At 38.4% G+C, this 18,148-nt stretch overlaps 1 pseudogene across 1 annotated transcript; it reads right to left on the bottom strand.

Moving 5' to 3' along the window:
- Positions 1-10,742: 10,742 nt before the first annotated feature.
- LOC308347031 (large ribosomal subunit protein uL4-like) lies at positions 10,743-11,992 on the bottom strand (annotated as a pseudogene). The gene has a single exon. The product of its transcript is annotated as a large ribosomal subunit protein uL4-like (transcript).
- Between the last annotated feature and the right edge of the window lie 6,156 nt (positions 11,993-18,148).

Raw genomic sequence — 18,148 nt, 5'->3', positions numbered from 1 at the left:
CTTTTCCAAATGGGATAAAGTACTAAATCAATGATTACTGAACACAGGTTTGCACTTTTGACTTATTATTGTAAAGAAACAGGATATTTGAGTCTGTTGGTAAACCTGCTTTGTGCTTAATGGATTCATAAATTTGCTGTCTAAAGAGTTTTGGTACAAAAGTTCACAATTTGTTACTACTCACTTTTCACTGGAGACTAAGGTTTCCAAGAGGGCAAAATTCTGCTAAGTGTAATTAAGACTGATGCAAATAAGAGAAATAAATCTGTATGTAGAAAAATAGGAGGTATGTAAAAAAGATGTAAGGAATGAAATGCATTTTGTTCAAGGTAAAAGAAGGTATTTTTGTCCTAAATGAGACTGGTTGTTTGGAAAGAAATGGCTGGGGACAAAATCTAAATACAAAGCAAAGTTGAGGAAGGTTTGTGAAGGGAAATCTTTGGAAAGAAATTTTAGGTGTGGTCAGGATTGACTAAGAGTGAAATGGATTTTAAAAGTACCATAGCATAGGATTGAAATTCTGCCTTTCTCTCTGTTCAAAAGACAAGGTTTTCTTGAATTATTGGCCTGCTCTTGATAAAGTGTAAATAAAGGTTTTTTCTCTTTTAACTCTGCCCAGAAAACCAGTTTCTATGTTTTGTCTTTATCAGGTCTTTGATCACTTATTTAAAATTTCTCAGTATTAGGGGCACCTGGGTGGCTCAGTGGGTTAAAGCCTCTGTCTTCGGCTCAGGTCATGATCCCAGGGTCCTGGAATCGAGCCCCGCATCGGGCTCTCTGCTTAGCAGGGAGCCTGCTTCTCCCGCCCTATCTGCCTACTTGTGATCTCTGTCTGTCAAATAAATAAATAAAATCTTAATAAATAAATAAATAAATAAGATAAAATTTCCCAGTATTAAAGGAGCTAAGTTTAAGTAACACCCACATAACCCTATACATCTGCCTTGCAAATGTCTTATTGTCACCTTGGTTAAATAAAAATAGTTTGTAATGATAAAAAAAGTTTGTAATGATCTGTAATCCTATCTAGGTGTTGGGTTCATGGTCAAAGGAATGAGACTGATACAAAGTGAAAGTCAAGCAAAGCTTTATTTTGTGCCAAGCATTGAGAATCTTACAGAGAAGGCGACCCCTCCCAGCCTCACAGACTAACTTTTATAGAGCCAAGGCCATGTGGTTGAGCCTGGCCACACAGGTAGCCAATGAGATTGTAACACACAGAGAAAGCTGCACAGTCATGCTAGGTCGCACACAGGTAGCCAATTGAATTACAGTTCACCCCATAGTAGCTATTTGAACTAGTCTATCACCTTGGTCAGAACTGGCGCCCAAAAGGTGCCCAAAGGCGGTGCCCACACTCCTTGGTAGCTAGGGAGACAGGATGCATGCTTTACTGATTGGATGTCTCCACCTGGCCCGACTCATCCCTGCATTCGGGCTCTGTTACCTCCACTTGACCTGACACGCCCTTGTATTTGGACTCTGTTATCAGGGACTCGTCGACCATATTCTACTGGTTTCCGGGACTTGTTTTTAACTAAGTTCCCCTGGTGGGGGGGGGGGGGGGCGCACAGTCAGTTTAAGTTTTACTGCATAAACAACAAAATCACTGTTTAACCAGATGGAATGGCTCTGGCTAAATAGGCCCTTACACTAGGCATATGCTTTAAAACTTTCTAAGGTTTAACAAACTTCCCAAGATTCAAAGTGTAAATAAAGTCTCTGACTCATTAACCCTTTTTTGTTTAGTATGTTAAGTTACTCTAGAAGAATTATTAAGCAAATAATAAGCCTTACGTTACTCTTACGTAAATACTGTAACTATTCTAGAGATGATATACAGTTCCTAAAGTTTTAGTATGTTGTGGTATATAGCCATTACCTGATATTTGATTATTGAAGTATTGTGTGTCACAGAACTAACCTGATTTCCTTGCCAGCTGTACTGTAATCTCTCATCAGATATTTATTCATGTCCATTTTTGAGTTTTTCATTTATGGTTATTCTTACTCTCTTGCAAATGTGTTTCATTTTTAAGGGGATTCATAAAAAGGACTTTTAGGACAAATACAGGTATTTAGTATGTTTAAGATTATAAAACTGAAATTGGTAAAAATTTCCAGAACTAACTAAACTGAGGATAATCATACCTTATGACTCCTGCTTAAATCATTGCTGGTTCTCTGTTTGCTCTTCTAGACTAAGGAAATTTTCTCTTAAGATATCTATGACTTAAAGAAATGTGATAAAGTATGTGTTTGTGAACAGATTAAATCACTTAACTTCTCTCTACCTGAAACCTCCGAAATTCAAAAGGTCTCAAAAATACTCTTTCTTTGATGGCAGTTACAGTCATTTGTGTAAGTCCAATAAGAATCTGTTCTTATAACAGGACACATTGGAAACATTGGCTATTTTACCAAGGCTTTAACTGGAATGTCATACTTGAAAGACATGAATAGACCCAGGTATGACTATATAGCTTTAAGGAACTAAGGTGGACATTATAAAGCATGGAACCAACACAGCCCCTTGGAAATGTTGGCCTGATACTGTCATCACACACTGAAATAAAGTTCCCAGCACCAATCTGAGTGGCTGTTCAGCACAGCATCTGCAAGGGAGAGCAGGAGCAGCTGAATCCTGCACATAATTTTTATTTTTATTTTTTTATCAGAAAAACAAGGACAGATACCTCAAAGCATGGGAAATTAGTAAAAAGGGATGGCAAATATCCTGAGTCTGTAAAGCAGGCTTGCATTCTCAGAGCACATGCAGGGAATCAGTCTTGGGATAAGGGCGAAGAGGGATGTTTGGGCTAGGAATCACCAGGTGCGGAAAGGAGGAACTGAGGGTTACATTCTTTCATAACTCCTAACTTGGGCCCTTCCTCTGGGGATCGCAGGATCCTGCTCCTACCGGGACATTGTGTTCAAAAGCCGGAGAACAGGGATGCTGCTGATGTTTCAGCGGCTTCCACAATCACTCCTTAGGGTTTCCAATATATTTTCTAAGAATAACTCCACAGATACCTTTCTTACAGAGTTCTCAGCAGCCTTGCCAGTTGAATAAAGAATGTCACTTCCTGGCAAGTGCAGTAACCTCAGGGTACTTTGGGGACCTCGAGAAGAAGAATCTGCCCAAATCGACAGGTACTGCAGGCATGTCTGATGGCAAGCACTTGGCTTGGCTTCTGGCCTGGAGGGGCTACTAAAACAACAACCCAGAGCTTCCTTATAAAAAGTTCCTGCAGAGCAGATTCTAAAAGGTCTATATGATCACTTAATATTCTTGCTGAGCTTATGTAAATCATTAGGCCAAGCTTGTTAAAACTGGACTTGTTTTAAAAACAAGTTAGTCAGTCCTGATTTGGCTATCTCTGATTAAAAATGAGGATTATTATAGAGAGGAAATATTTCAATAACACATCTTTGTAGACTAGATTTTAAGCACTGAGACTCAAGAAAACTGGATTATTATTTTAACAGTAGGGCTTCTCTGAACGAGGACTTTCCAAAAACAACAAAAAGAGTTTTAAGTCCTTTAGAGTTACTATATGAAAAACCTTTTCTCACTGTAGACCTATCAACTGATCGAGACTATAATGCTTTGTTAAATTATTCACTTGAGACCAAGTTAATTCATAAATCTCTAAATGAATATGCAAACCATATCCTCCCTAAACCTGATCTGACAGTCACTAGCAACCCACACCATATAAACCTATAAACCCGAGACATGGTTTACTTAAAGGATTGGAAGTCTAACACAGCAGAGGATTTAACTCCAAAATGGAAGGGCCCCACGGGGTCCTATTACACACTCCCACTTCAGTAAAATTAGAGGGACACAATTCACAGGCTCATATATATAGAATAAAACCTGTATCTCATTCACAGAAAACCAATGAGCAAACTAACATGCCTTTTTATTACTGTAAACCTGTGGAAGACCTCAAATTTCTCTTCTAACAATAAAGGACGGAAGGAAAATTTTAGTTAACTACCAAAGGTCTTTTTGTTCAGGCTTCTCTTTCTTACTATAATATCCTTTTGTTATCTTTTCCTGTGTCTACCTGCCTGGTGCCAAGACTCCTTTACTGCCATAACTTCCAGCTGACAGATGATCCTTTCTACTCAAAGAGGTTCATGTATGTTATCTACCTTGGACTGGCTGCCTCTGCCTTTGGTAACTCCTACATATATAAATTCCCCCAACTGACTGACCCATTGGTAGGTACACCTCTATGCCCCCATTCAGAAGGAGTAAGTTACAGAAGATGAGATGCTCCACCCTCAGCAACCTTAAAGATACAAGGATCAAAACTGTTCAGGGGGGTATGATGTGGGAAACAAAGGCAAGAGGAAACATAGATACAATTAAATGCCCTTACAACCTGCAGCCCATTGACAAATACCTGAGGCAGGCAGAGTAAGCTCCTGACTGTCTTAATGTTAATGCCTTGCTAAAGGGAAAAACAAACTTAGTTTGAAAATAGCAAGGTCTCCGGTATCTGGTGAGTCTTTAGTATATACAAATCCTTTTGGAACTTCCTTATCTTTACTTCCCCCAACTCAGAAGCATATAATCATTTGCCCCTCACAATCCTAGGGCAGCAGGGAGCAGCAGTAGCTGCGGCAGCTCTTTCTGCTCATGGTCCTGTCCTTGTGCTTTGATAAAACCACCTTTTGCACCAAAGATGTCTCAAGAATTCTTGCTTGGCCATTGGCTCCAGACCCCACCAACCTCACCTATATTCAAAAACTGCATCACTCTCATGGTCCTGGAAACCTTGCTTCCAAAATTCCTTAGAGACTTAAGGCTATCCCTAACCCCATCCCAACTTGAAAGTATAGAATCACTTACCTGTCACAACCCCAGTGCTGCTCTTTCTGCCCACAGGTCCTGTTCCCATGCTTTAATAAAACCACCTTTTTCGCACTGAAGACATTTCAAGAATTCCTTCTTGACCATTTGCTCCAAACTCCAAAATTTCCAGGTCAATTTGAGGGGCAGTAGTCTAGGGTTCTCTTTCAGTGTAAAATGCCTACTCTTTATTCTTTGCTTATGCAACCAGGTTCTAGAAGTCTGCTGTTAAGAGATAAATATGCTGGGGCCCTTGGGTAGCACAATTAAGCACCTGACTCTTGGTTTTAGCTCAGGTCTTGATCTCTCATATAATTGAGCCCTGCTCTAGCCTCCATGCTGAGCATGGAGCCTTCTTAAGATTCTCTCTCCCTCTCCTTCTGCCTCTCCTGCTCATGCTGGCTCTCACTCTCTCTCTCTCTCTCTCTCTCTCAAATAAATGAATCTTTTTTTTTAAAAGAGATAAATATGCTACTTCACTATAAGTTTTTCTGTAGCTATTTATTGAGTGCTTTCTTTGGAGTATTTCATTGTGATTACTAAAGTTTGTTCTCCATTGGGAAGTAAGAAATTCAGATTATGGGTTTCTGTTTCAGAAAGTTAGGCTTGGCTGTAGTGATGTGGTTTGGAGTAGTGTTGGGGTCCAGAGCAGACTGCCAAGAAAAAATTCTTGAGATGTCTCTGGTGCAAGAAGCTGGTATTATTAAAGCATAAGTACAGGATCCATGGGCAGAAAGAGTTGCACTTAGGTTGCGGGGAATGACTGATTACACACTTGGGATTTGAGGGGGTAAGGAAAAAGGAAGGTTTCCAAAAGGACTTTCCTATGCTAAAGAAGACTCACGGGATACTGGAGGCCTGGCTACTGTCACACTAACCTTGTTTTTCCCTCTAGCAAAGCATTCACATTAAGAGAGTTGGGAGTTTCCTGGAGGAATGTTATACTCTACCTGTCATGCATTTGTCAATGCGCTGCAGGTTATAAGTCAAAGGGCTGCATTCCCTTCTGCCTTTGATTCTCACAGCACCATGGAGGGGAGGGTGATGTTAGGGCTCCAGGGAATTAAGGGTGATGTTAGGGCTGCAGGAAATTTCTGGAAGTTAGGCTATTGATAAGACTGCTTTTTTTTCTTGTAAACCAGTAGGACTTTTGTAAGCTGTTGGAGACGCAGGTCCTGTGTGATTGTGATCTCATTTGTTTTTCTCTTTCCTTAGTTCTAGGGCAGCCAGGAATGCCTGAGGAAAGTCACATATTTTCCACAGGTGGGGGGGGGGGCTTGCGGGGTGTCACCTTGTGCTTTGCCCTCAGATTGCCTTCTACTCCCTCATCAATAGCAAAACTGTCCGAAATCCAAGCAGTTCAGAAGTTACAAAAGGGAAACCAAAAAGTTAAGGTGGCTCTTTTCAGTTCCTGGACCCAATTCTGTGTGGGTGTTGTGGAGGCTTCTACCACACCAACAAACAATTCTCAAACACCATTAGGCTGCCTAAGAAATCAACTCAATTCTGACACTATCTACCTGGAGATAGTGTCAGATTCCTATTGGTTAGTGGTTCAAGACTACCCTCTACCCCACCCCCACTTCAGATGCACCTCCCAAGCCCAGATTGTTTCCTGTACTTCCGACCAAGGGACTATAAATTCTGAGGTTATGTTATAATATATATATAAATATATATATATAATATAAATTCTGAGGTTATATTCTGAGGACTATAATTCTGAGGTTCCCAAGACTCCCTTCCTTTGGTTTAATTAATTTGTTAGAGTGTCTCACAGAACTCAGCAAACCCATTTACTCACAAGGTTACCGTTTTATTATAAAAAGATATAATTCAGGAATAACCAGTTGAAAGAGATGCATATAGCAAGGTATAGGGAAGCGGTGTGGAGTTTACCTGCTCATTTTGAATGTTCCACTCCTCCCATATCTCATGTTCACCAACCCAGAAGTTTTCTGAACTGGGGTTTTCTGAACTATAAAAGTTTTCTGAACTATAAAACTGGGGTTTTCATTACACAGGATTACACTGAGGATTCATTACACAGGCATGACTGATTAAGTCATTTACCATTGGCAACTAAACTCAATCTCTAGTCCCTCTCCCCTTCTTTAAGGTGGTGGTGGATAGTGAGAAATGGAAGTTCCAACCCTACGGTCAAGTGATTGGTTGTCCTGCCAACCACCCTTATCCTTAAGTTACCCATGTACTTTCCAAAATGCAATGCATTAACATAACAAAAGACAACTTCACTGCCCTTATCACTGGAAATTCAAGGGTTTTAGGAGCTCTAAGCCAAAAATGACAAACAAGGACCAAAAACAATTAACCCTTGAACAAGGGTTTGAACTTCCCCACTTTTACATGGATTTTTTTTTTTTTGGAGTAAATACATTTATTGATACCCATTTTATATAGTTCAGTGAAATAATCTATAAATATAAAAGCATTTTCTTTTGGATATCACCATGGTCCATGTAAATACTCAACAGTCAGAATCATCTGCAGGAAGCACTCCAAGTCACACTGTTAGGTTTACAGACCTGAATATACATATTTCATTAAACAGTGGCACTTATGTACTCAGGTGGTCCAGCGGCTTTGGAACATAGGACTACTGGGAATGTCAAGTAAAAATAATGGGTCACTTTAAATCAATGGACAGGGTATCAACCATCAACAAAAAGAAACAATTATGAATTAATATCCTAGGTGAAGAAAGTACCACAGTTGACACTCGGTGTCAGAATACTGGAGACAATGTCTGTTTAATGTCACATGCTGTGGCACCATGTGCTCTTTCCAACTCCCAGTGGACAGCCCACCAGTGCCTTAGGGTCATTCATGGCCAACGAAACAGCAATTCGTAAAGAACCTAGATAGCTTAGAATAAAATGTACGTAGCGGCTGGTACCATGTCTAAAGAAAAGTGAGCTAAATATTTCAATGACATAATGAGTTTCTCCCCTAAGAGGAGAAGACTGTGGAGAAAACAAATCTTTTAAATTTCCATTGTTACACTGATCATGATCACTTATCTAATGGAGGAGAAAGAACCCAGATATCTGGTACCCAAAACACAGGTGCAAACTTTTTCTTCTGTTTTAAAAAGTTTCTTCAACACTTCCGAGATTTTTTACAGTACCATAAATATATTTCTCTTCCTTTGATTTTCTTAGTAATGTTTTATTTCTGTAACTTACTTTATTTTACAGTATATGATACATATAATATGCAAAATATGTGTAATTCACTGTTTATTTAATGGGTAGGGCTTCCAGTCAACAGTAGGCTATTAGTAAAGTTTTGAGGGAGTTAAAGTTGCATGTGGATTTTCTACTCTGTGTGTGTGTGTGTGTGTGTGTCTTGGGGGGGTGTCAGCATCCGTAACCCCACATTGTTAAGGATCAAATGTACATATGAGAAATATATTTTGGTCATCTGAATGACCAAACACATATTTGTTATAAATCATGAAGGGGTTCAGGAAAAGTCTCCCCAAACTGTGCCACTTTGACCTGTGGACTATTTTGAGATCAAAGCAATAGAGACCCAGGGGCTCAAGCCAAACTTGTGCCCCTCCCTTAAAGACCTATCAGAATCCAAAACGGAGGTCTTTTCTAACATTAAAGTTATTAACACTGATAAATTTCATCCGAATGACACATCTGTATGGCAGGGTAAACATCTAATTACCAAACATCTGCTTTTCTTAATATCCTGTGAATTACCCTCCTCCTCTTTAAGCCCCTTCCATTCCTTAGCTTAGGATGACATTACCACATTTCAGCTTTCTGTCTTTAAACCCTTCAGGCATGTGTGGTTCATGAACATATAAAATTAAAGTTGATTTTCTCCTGTTAATTTGTGTCAAGATGATTTAATTACTAGACAAGCCAGAAGAATCTTTGAAAAGAGAGGAAAATTTTTCACCACAACAATCACAAATATCACAGAGGTACTAGATAAATAGAAAGCATCTAGATTTTGAGAAGGCTCCAAGACACAGCCAACTTCAGAATTTCTAGTTAAATTGTTTATCAATCAAAGAATATGCAGAAGAAACAATTTTCTTATGGATGACCAAGTTAAGTGAAAATATGAAGCAAAACAAATGCCAAATGAAGTCAAGTACATACGATAAATAAAATGATCTTGTCTATCTGCCCTGACACCACACAGGAAAGAAAGGAACTTTCACTAAATTTGGCGGGTGGGTAGAATATATCAAATCCACATGTTGAATCCTTACAGACCACTTCAAAGAATTAGACAGTTCAATTCAGAGAGCCCCAAACTGAGGTATATTCAGATGCTCATGTTACTACTAAATGTATACGAAGGTGCTATGGTTGAAGAATGAACTGGAATTACCAAAACAGTCTATATCAAAGCTGAATTTATTAGGCTGTCAGTCAAGAAAGAGCTCACCATGCCAGAACAACTTCAGAGGGTTTCTCTGCATTAACAGTGATGCATGCTTGAAGCATAGGCTCAGTTCTCTATAAAGTGTGAAAAAAAGGTTTGTAATTTTTTTCCCCTCTATCTTCTATGGATATAGAAAAAAACAAACACACCAAATCTAAAACCTTGAACAAGAGAAGAATCTTCAAAAAATGGCTCTAGATTGTAATTTAGTTCCTTATCTTATTGGATTACTACACAAAGTCTGTTCCACAGTTATTTTTTAACAGAAGTTATGGCAGAGCTGATGTTAATAAATAAAAGTGATAAGTTCTCCTATCTTAATCTAATTTAAAATTCACAGCAACTCTATGGTATCTGAGAGTTTTTTTCCCCCTCACTGGCTTTGATCAGGTCTTTATTCAAAATCAGCTGTCAGCCACATGCAGAAGAATGAAACTGGACCATTTCCTTATACCGTACAAAAATAGACTCAAAATGGATGAAAGACCTTAAATATGAGACAGGAATACATCAAAATCCTTGAGGAGAACACAGCAGCAACCTCTTTGACCTCAGCTGCAGCAACTTCTTCCTAGACCCATCACCAAAGGCAAGGGAAACAAGGGCAAAAATGAACTATTGGGACTTCATCCAGATAAAAAGCTTTTGCACAGCAAAGGAAACAGTCAATAAAGCCAAAGGCAACAGACAGAAGGGAAGAAGATATATGCAAATGATACATCAGATAAAGGACTAATACCCAAAATCTATAAAGAACTTACCAAACTCAACACCTAGAGAACAAATAATCCAATGAAGAAATGGGCAGAAGACATGAACAGACATTTCTGCAAAGAAGACATCCAAATGGCCAACAGACACATGAAAAAGTGCTCAATTTCACTCAGTATCAGAGAAATACAAATCAAAACCACAATGAGATACTACCTCACACCAGTCAGAAAGGCTAAATTTAACTAGTCAGGAAACAATAGATGTTGGCAAGGATGCAGAGAAAGGGGAACCCTCCTATACTGTTGGTGGGAATGCCAGCTGGTGCAACCACTCTGGAAAACAGTTTAGAAATAAGGCAGAAGATCCTGGGGGAAGAGAGGAAAAAATGAAACAGGATAAAACCAGGGAGGGAGACAGAACACAAGAGACTCTTAATCTCAGGAAACAAGCTGAGGATTGCTAGAGTGGAGGGCGGTGGGAGGGAGGGGTGGCTGGGTGATGGACATTGAGGAGGGTATGTGCTATGGTGAGTGTTGTGAATTGTGTAAGACTGATGAATAACAGGCCTGTACCCCTGAAACAAATAATTCATTATATGTTAATAAAATGGGGAAAGAAAAGAACACAGAGCAGCTAAAGGCTCTTAAGGAACTCAAGAAAACCATATTGCATAACCTCAAAAAAATTAGCTGTCCAACATGATTTGATTTTATAGAATAAATTTAAGTTTTTAGGCACCAGGCTTCTTCACTGGGTTTCTTTTTTGCAGGCTTCTTGTCAGCTGCTGGTTTCTGTTAGCTGCAGCCTTTTCCCCCACCACAGGTTTCTTCTGCTTCTTCACACCAACAGCCTTCTTTCCTTTCTTCCCTACTACAGGCTTCTTGCCTGGAACCCCCTTCTCATCTGATTTGGCTTCTATGGCTTCTGCTGCCTTATCCATCCAGAGTTTATGATTCTTGGCCTGGCGAAGAATGGTATTCTGGCACAAGGTCTTTGCACATAGGTTTAGCTTCGACATGATTGTCAGGTTCTTCAATGGATTCTTCTTCAGGACCCTGCGATGACTCTACTTCCATAGTGCTCACGGGGCTCTTTGGATCTCTGGACTTTTCCAAGATTCTGCTAAGGTCTGTATCAAGCATTTTATGCATGAGAAGGTTGTAGTGAGTCTTGAGGGAGGCAGCCTTATGCCAAGTGCCATACAGATCGTCTAACTTGCAGAAAGCACTTTCAGTCCAAATCCAGAAACATCCCACATGCCCACCAGGAGCAAGTTTCAAAATGTTCAATTTGCTTACATTAAGTAAAGTAATTCCAGGGATGTTTCTGAAGGCCTTGATGATACTGCTATCTTCACAGTAGATGATTAGATGATGCAGGATCCCCTGCACTGGATACAACAACAGTTTCTCATTATGCCCTTGCCAGCTTTCATTTGCTGAGAGGCATAGACCTTTTTTATATCATCCCAGGCTTTAAGTTTCTTAAGAAGCAAAACAGCCTCCTTGGACTTCTTGTAGCCTTCAACTTTACCTTCAGTCACCAAAGAAAATTCCGAACTTCCTCAATATGATGACCTTTAGACATGACCAGCACTAGTAAGGCTGAGGCAGCCAGGGCAGAGCAGATGGGATATCGCTTCTGTATTGTGTTTACTCTGCGAGGCCAACAGTGCCAGGTTTGGGTTGGTGCAAACATGTGCCCCCCATGACACATATTTCCAAAAGCACCCTGACCAGAACAGTGGATCCCACTACCTCGAGCTCTGGGAATTCGAGCCACAGCTCTGCCAGTACCCTAAGACTCAGCACTGATTTGATGACCTGCTAATTTCACTGACAGCATATGGCTAAGTTGGTGTGAACAAAGTTCATGGTATCAGGTTGAATAGGAGCCTTGAACACAGAAGACAAAATAATATTTTTGCCAGATGATTCCACTCTTTTCAGAGTACACAGATATCAATGAATGAGCAAACATTATCGTGGGGAGAGGAGAGGGCCACACTCCTCTCAACCCAGCAGCTCCTATAGGAAAAGTGACATCTGAGATATTGTATAATTTTACCAATGAAGAGACCAAGTTCTTAGAGAACTTGGTTCTTAGAGAACTTAGGTTCTTAGAGAACTTAGGACATTCCCATCATCATCTCACTAAAAATTTTTTTGCTGCATCCCTGGAAATTGAGAGACTACAGGTTTGTGTGACAATAAAACTCTTCCTCTTTCCTCCACAGCATACTAATAAAGTAATTATTTTCCTCTCATGCTTTCTGTTAGAAGTGTTTCTCTTTCCTTAGTGAGAGACACTTGAGGTGAAAAAAAGACTTACCATTAAAAATTGTTTATTTTATTCTTAAAGTAGTTTAAAGTGTTGTTTTTGCTTTCTTTACACAGATACTAGCTCCCATCTGAACATTTCACTACTGTTCTCATGGCTACCTTCTGACAGGCTTCCCAGGCTATGAATACTTTTCCTCACCTAAGGATTGCAGAATTGCAATTGCTCATAAATATAGAAAGAATTTTTTAGTAGTTTTTGGTAACACTTTCTTACTAACTTTTACTTTATCTTAATATGATATGCTTTGGGATAGCACAGAATTGCTTTTCCTGATTATTTACATTGTTTACTCTAACATTTTGACTCAGGCAAGGGCTGATCATTTTTAAAGTAGTAAATATTATTTAGGAGACTTATAAAAAAATAGAAATCATCCTCCATTTCTATTTACTTTGAAACTTGAGTATTTGAGCATACATATGTTATTGTTTTTGCCAAGCATTATTCCAAGCTTTAAGTAGTTATAGCAAATATCCAGCCATTATTCTACATTGTCATGTCTCTTTCCTACCATGGGCTCTTCACAAATTTCCAAAGCAAGCATACCACAAGAACCCTGCAGAAATCCCTCCAGTTAACATTTCCTTAGCAAAATGCCCCTTGGGTATTCTACAGCTGTTTTTAAAATGTACATGTTGGATATGGGATGACAGTCAGTGAAGCCATAGCAGGAAATGAGAATGAGGCTTGGTAGGAAAAAGTTTATTATACTTACAGGTCCCAGAAAGAGGGTCACCACATGTCATGCAAGGTCACAGGAAAAATCACCAGGGTGGTCATGAGCCAGAAGACAGAAGTGAGGGGGAAAGCTTAGGTCATAGTCTTCACTGGCTTTTCCAAAGGAAAAGAAGACCAAGCCAACAGTTTAGGATTGGCTAGTTTGAAAAATTTTGGCAGGTTTTAGTCTACAGGAGTGGTCTTTAGTCACCTTGTACATACCTGACTCTGGGATAACTTAGGGCAGGAGAAGTTTTGGCTTGGTGTAGGAGAACTAAATAAGGAAGTACTTGAGGGGTACAAACTCGGGACTGGTTCGTTTATATATGAAAAGCATGCTCAGAGGCAAGTTATTATTTTTGTTGGTAATTAGCTATCTTGAGAGGGATAATCTCTCTGTAGCCAGAAAAGTTTTTAAAAATGTCAAAACATTATAATATAGAGATACAAAAAATTGACATATATACATTTAAAGTAAAGTCAAGTTTCATAGAAGGTAGAAACCACTGAAAATGACATCTTCAGCCAATGTTTATATTGGGGAAAAATTATAAATTTATATCCCCAAAACTCAACACAGTATTAGAACAAAACAAAACATAAACAAAACTTGAATTATGTTCCAAATAGAAATATTATACTGTCAGAATCAGGAGAGGAGATTTTGAAAAAAGTTCTAATGAAGGGAATAAGCATTATGTATGTCTTGTACAAAGAATCTTTAATTATAAACTGTATTGTTGGTGGTCAGAACATCATGTTTTACACTTCTTACATTCTAATATGATAATGTGTTACTTATAAGCATTTCTCTATATTTTAGTTATATTTCAGAAAATTTGTTGGAGGTGTGGGCTTTTATGAATTGCATTATTTTTTCCACTTAAAAATAAAGAGAAATAGGTTGTTGGTTAGTGTTTCCATGCAGGACATCTGATTTTCAGGAAGAGATTACTGGAATTCAGTGGAGATAACTGTATCTGTTGAAAACTAGTTTAGATCCCAAGAGTATCAATGCCCTGAGTTAAACTGCAATGTGGGACAGTTACTTTCACTCTCTTAATGACCACAAGGTCTAAGCTTATAAATGATACACTGTCATTGTTACTTAAATTTGAAGTTCTTGTCTAATTTCTTTTTCTCACTATCTATAGTTGTCATCTGCAGTTTCTGTTTGCTTTATTATACATTCACCCCCAGTCTAGAAGAACTTCTGATATCTTTCTGAATTTGGTGTTTGAAGCTATGGACTGTTCTCATCTATGACAGATGTGTCTCATCTATGAAGGATGTATACTCAGATGTATATGATAAAACTAATTTATTACCCTAAACATAGTGATTGACCACAGATGGAGAGGTGGCCCAAATAAGAGCAATAAGAACCTTAGAGAGGACTTTTAGTTGAATCATTGGGTTGGAGAAGAACTGGTTGCACTTGCCTTTTGACTGTTAAGGTAGTAAGCTATAAACCCAATCCTTTAAGATGCCATCTTGCCACCATATAGAAGAGTTTTCATTAAAACACAAACAGAAAGAGCAGACTGAGTCCTAATGACATCATCTGAATCCATGGATCCAGGCATGTCTGAAGCCCAGATATCCTTTCAGATAAAGTTTAAAATGTTCCTTTGTTGTTTACCACACTTGCAATAGGACTGCTGGTTCTTTCAGAATGTCTTTTGGGCTAAGCCAAAATATTTTTCAATTCTTCCTTTCCCACTGGATACTTTTTACAGAATAAAGTATTTTTAAACATCAGACACTAAAACATAATCATGGAGAATGCCATTTTACAGGATTTAATGAACACAAAAAAGGAAAAGAAAAAAAAATATCATAAATTGCCCTCTCTTTGAACTCCTACTTGTGACGCTAAGGGGAGACATGCTTTAAGGGTGTATAGTATAGGGATTAATAGCATGGCTCTGAAGAAAGATACCTGGAATTTAAATGCCAACACTACCAATTACTAGTTATGTAGCCTTAGGAAAGATACACTCTGTCTCAGTTTTCTCATTTGTAAAATTGGGGCAGTATCTTGTGGGGTCACTGTAAGAATCAAATGAGATAGTACATAATATACTTAAAACAGTGCCAGACATATCATGAGTATTCAATAAATACCAGGGTATTATCTTTCATTATAATTATATACTATTATTACTACTTATTCAGTTATTATATATACTACAATGATAATATACAGACAAAGAATGTCCCCTCCTAAATCTTTCATAATTGGAATCATCTCTCTTGCATATTTATCTCCCTTTCAAATCTTTTGTCCCTCAGAGCAGGCAACTTCTGATGGGTCCATTAATCTAAAAACTTTGATATTTATTAGATACTACCATGTTCAAAGTTCTGCCTGAAAATTGGATATGCAACAGCAAATGAATAACAATTCAAACATGATTGTTCTTCTCATAGAATGCACATTCTAGACATAGCACAAAAAATTAAAATCAAGTCTTTGAAAATGTCTATTCTACCTAAAGCAATCTACACATTTAATGCAATCCCTATCAAAATCCCATCCATTTTTTTTAAAGAAATAGAACAAATAATCCTAAAATTTATATGGAACCAGAAAAGACCTCGAACAGCGAAAGGAATATTGAAAAAGAAAGCCAAAGTCGGTGGCATCACAATTCCAGACTTCAAGCTCTATTACAAAGCTGTCATCATCAAGACAGTATGGTACTGGCACAAAAACAGACATATAGACCAATGGAACAGAATAGAGAGCCCAGAAATAGACCCTCAACTCTATGGTCAACTAATCTTCGACAAAGCAGGAAAGAATATCCAATGGAAAAAAGACAGCCTCTTCAACAAATGGTGCTGGGAAAATTGGACAGCCACATGCAGAAAAATGAAATTGGACTATTTCCTTACACCACACACGAAAATAGACTCAAAATGGATGAAGGACCTCAATGTGCAAAAGGAATCCATCAAAATCCTTGAGGAGTAGTCAGGCAGCAACCTCTTTGACCTCAACCGCAGCAACTTCTTCCTAGGAACATCGCCAAAGGCAACAAAAGCAAGGGCAAAAATGAACTATTGAGATTTCATCAAGATCAAAAGCTTTTGCACAGCAAAGGAAACAGTTAACAAAACTAAAAGACAACTGACAGAATGGGAGAAGATATTTGCAAACGACATATCAGATAAAGGGCTAGTATCCAAAATCTATAAAGAGCTTATCAAACTCAATACCCAAAGAACAAATAATCCAGTCAAGAAATGGGCAGAGGACATGAACAGACATTTCTGCAAAGAAGACATCCAGATGACCAACAGACACATGAAAAAATGCTCCACATCACTCGGCATCAGGGAAATACAAATCAAAACCACAATGAGATACCACCTCACACCAGTCAGAATGGTTAAAATTAACAAGTCAAGAAATGACAGATGCTGGCGAGGATGCGGAGAGAGGGGAACCCTCCTACACTGCTGGTGGGAATGCAAGCTGGTGCAACCACTCTGGAAAACAGTGTGGAGGTTCCTCAAAAAACTGAAAATAGAGCTACCCTACGACCCAGCAATTGCACTCCTGGGTATATATCCTAAAGATACAAACGTGGTGCTCCGAAGGGGCACGTGCACCCAAATGTTTATAGCAGCAATGTCCACAATAGCCAAACTGTGGAAAGAGCCTAGATGTCCATCAACAGATGAATGGATAAAGAAGAGGTGGTATATATACACAATGGAATACTATGCAGCCATCAAAAGACATGAAATCTTGCCATTTGCGACGATGTGGATGGAACTAGAGGGTATCATGCTTAGCGAAATAAGTCAATCGGAGAAAGACAACTTTCATATGATCTCTTTGATATGAGGAAGTGGAGATGCAAGGCGGGGGGGATTGGGGGGAGGTAGGAAAAGAAAAAATGAAAAGATGGGATTGGGAGGGAGACAAACCATAAAAGACTCAATCTCAAAAAACAGACTGAGGGTTGCGGGGGGGAGGGGGGATGGGAGAGGGTGGTGGGGAAATGGACATTGGGGAGGGTATGTGCTATGATGAGTGCTGTGAAATGTGTAAACCTGACGATTCACAGACCTGTACCCCTGGGGATAAAAATACATTATATGTTTATTAAAATAAAAAAATTAAATTCTCTACCACAAAAAATAAAAATAAAAAAAAATAAATTCCCCATTTAAAGACCCTTAAAAAAAATCAAGTCTTTATTTATAACTTCTAAAGTCTTATGCAGAAGAAACACAAAATTCGTTATGTGACAACATATTTTGGGGTATCTGCTCCAAGTCTGAGGAGTCAAAAAAGGCTTTCTTTACAAAGTGATTTTTTTCAGTTGAGTCCTTCACAAGAGTAAGAAGAGGAACACACTGATACAGGAAGCACTAGATTTGGGAAATAGAATGGTGGCATGCTGGAAGAGTGAGAAGCCTCAAGCCTCTTCTGTCTGAAACACAGACAAGAAATGAAAGCATGGCAAAAGAAGAGACTGGTAATGAAGAAAAAAGCAAAATCATGCAGGAACCTTAGAGCATATAAATGAGATTTTGATTTTGTTATTTTTTTAATATATTAAAAGAAAGTAGAATCTGTTGAGTCATTTGTTTTTGAAATAAATGAAATAAATGGTTGTTTTGAAATAAACAAACGGGCAGATTTTATCTAAAAGGGATAAAATATAGGAAAGAAATGGAAGTGGAGAAAACAGAATCAAATTGATCTCAATAGTTTTGGTAAAATAAAATTAAAGAGAAGTGAATGTCTATGAGGCATATTTAGGAGGAGAAATAGAAGTGAATGGATTGATGATACATTTAGAAGCTAGAAGCTATTAGCTTTGATAATTGATGTGTTATGGAGACAGGCAGAGGAGAGAAAAAAAGGTAATAGTTTCAAGGATTCTTAAGGTATTATTATTAAATTCTTAAGGTATCCTTAAGAATTCTTAAGGATTCTTAAGGTATCTAGAGTTTTACAAGTAGGTAAAGAGTGTTTCCCTTCACTGGGATAGAAATTTAAAAAGGAAGAACTTCCCATTCTGTGAGGGAAGGTGGCAGATAATGGCAATGGAA

The sequence above is a fragment of the Martes martes genome, assembly GCF_963455335.1.
Source record: "Martes martes genome assembly, chromosome: 8".
NCBI lineage: Eukaryota > Metazoa > Chordata > Mammalia > Carnivora > Mustelidae > Martes > Martes martes.
This window is presented reverse-complemented; position numbering and strand designations above follow the sequence as displayed.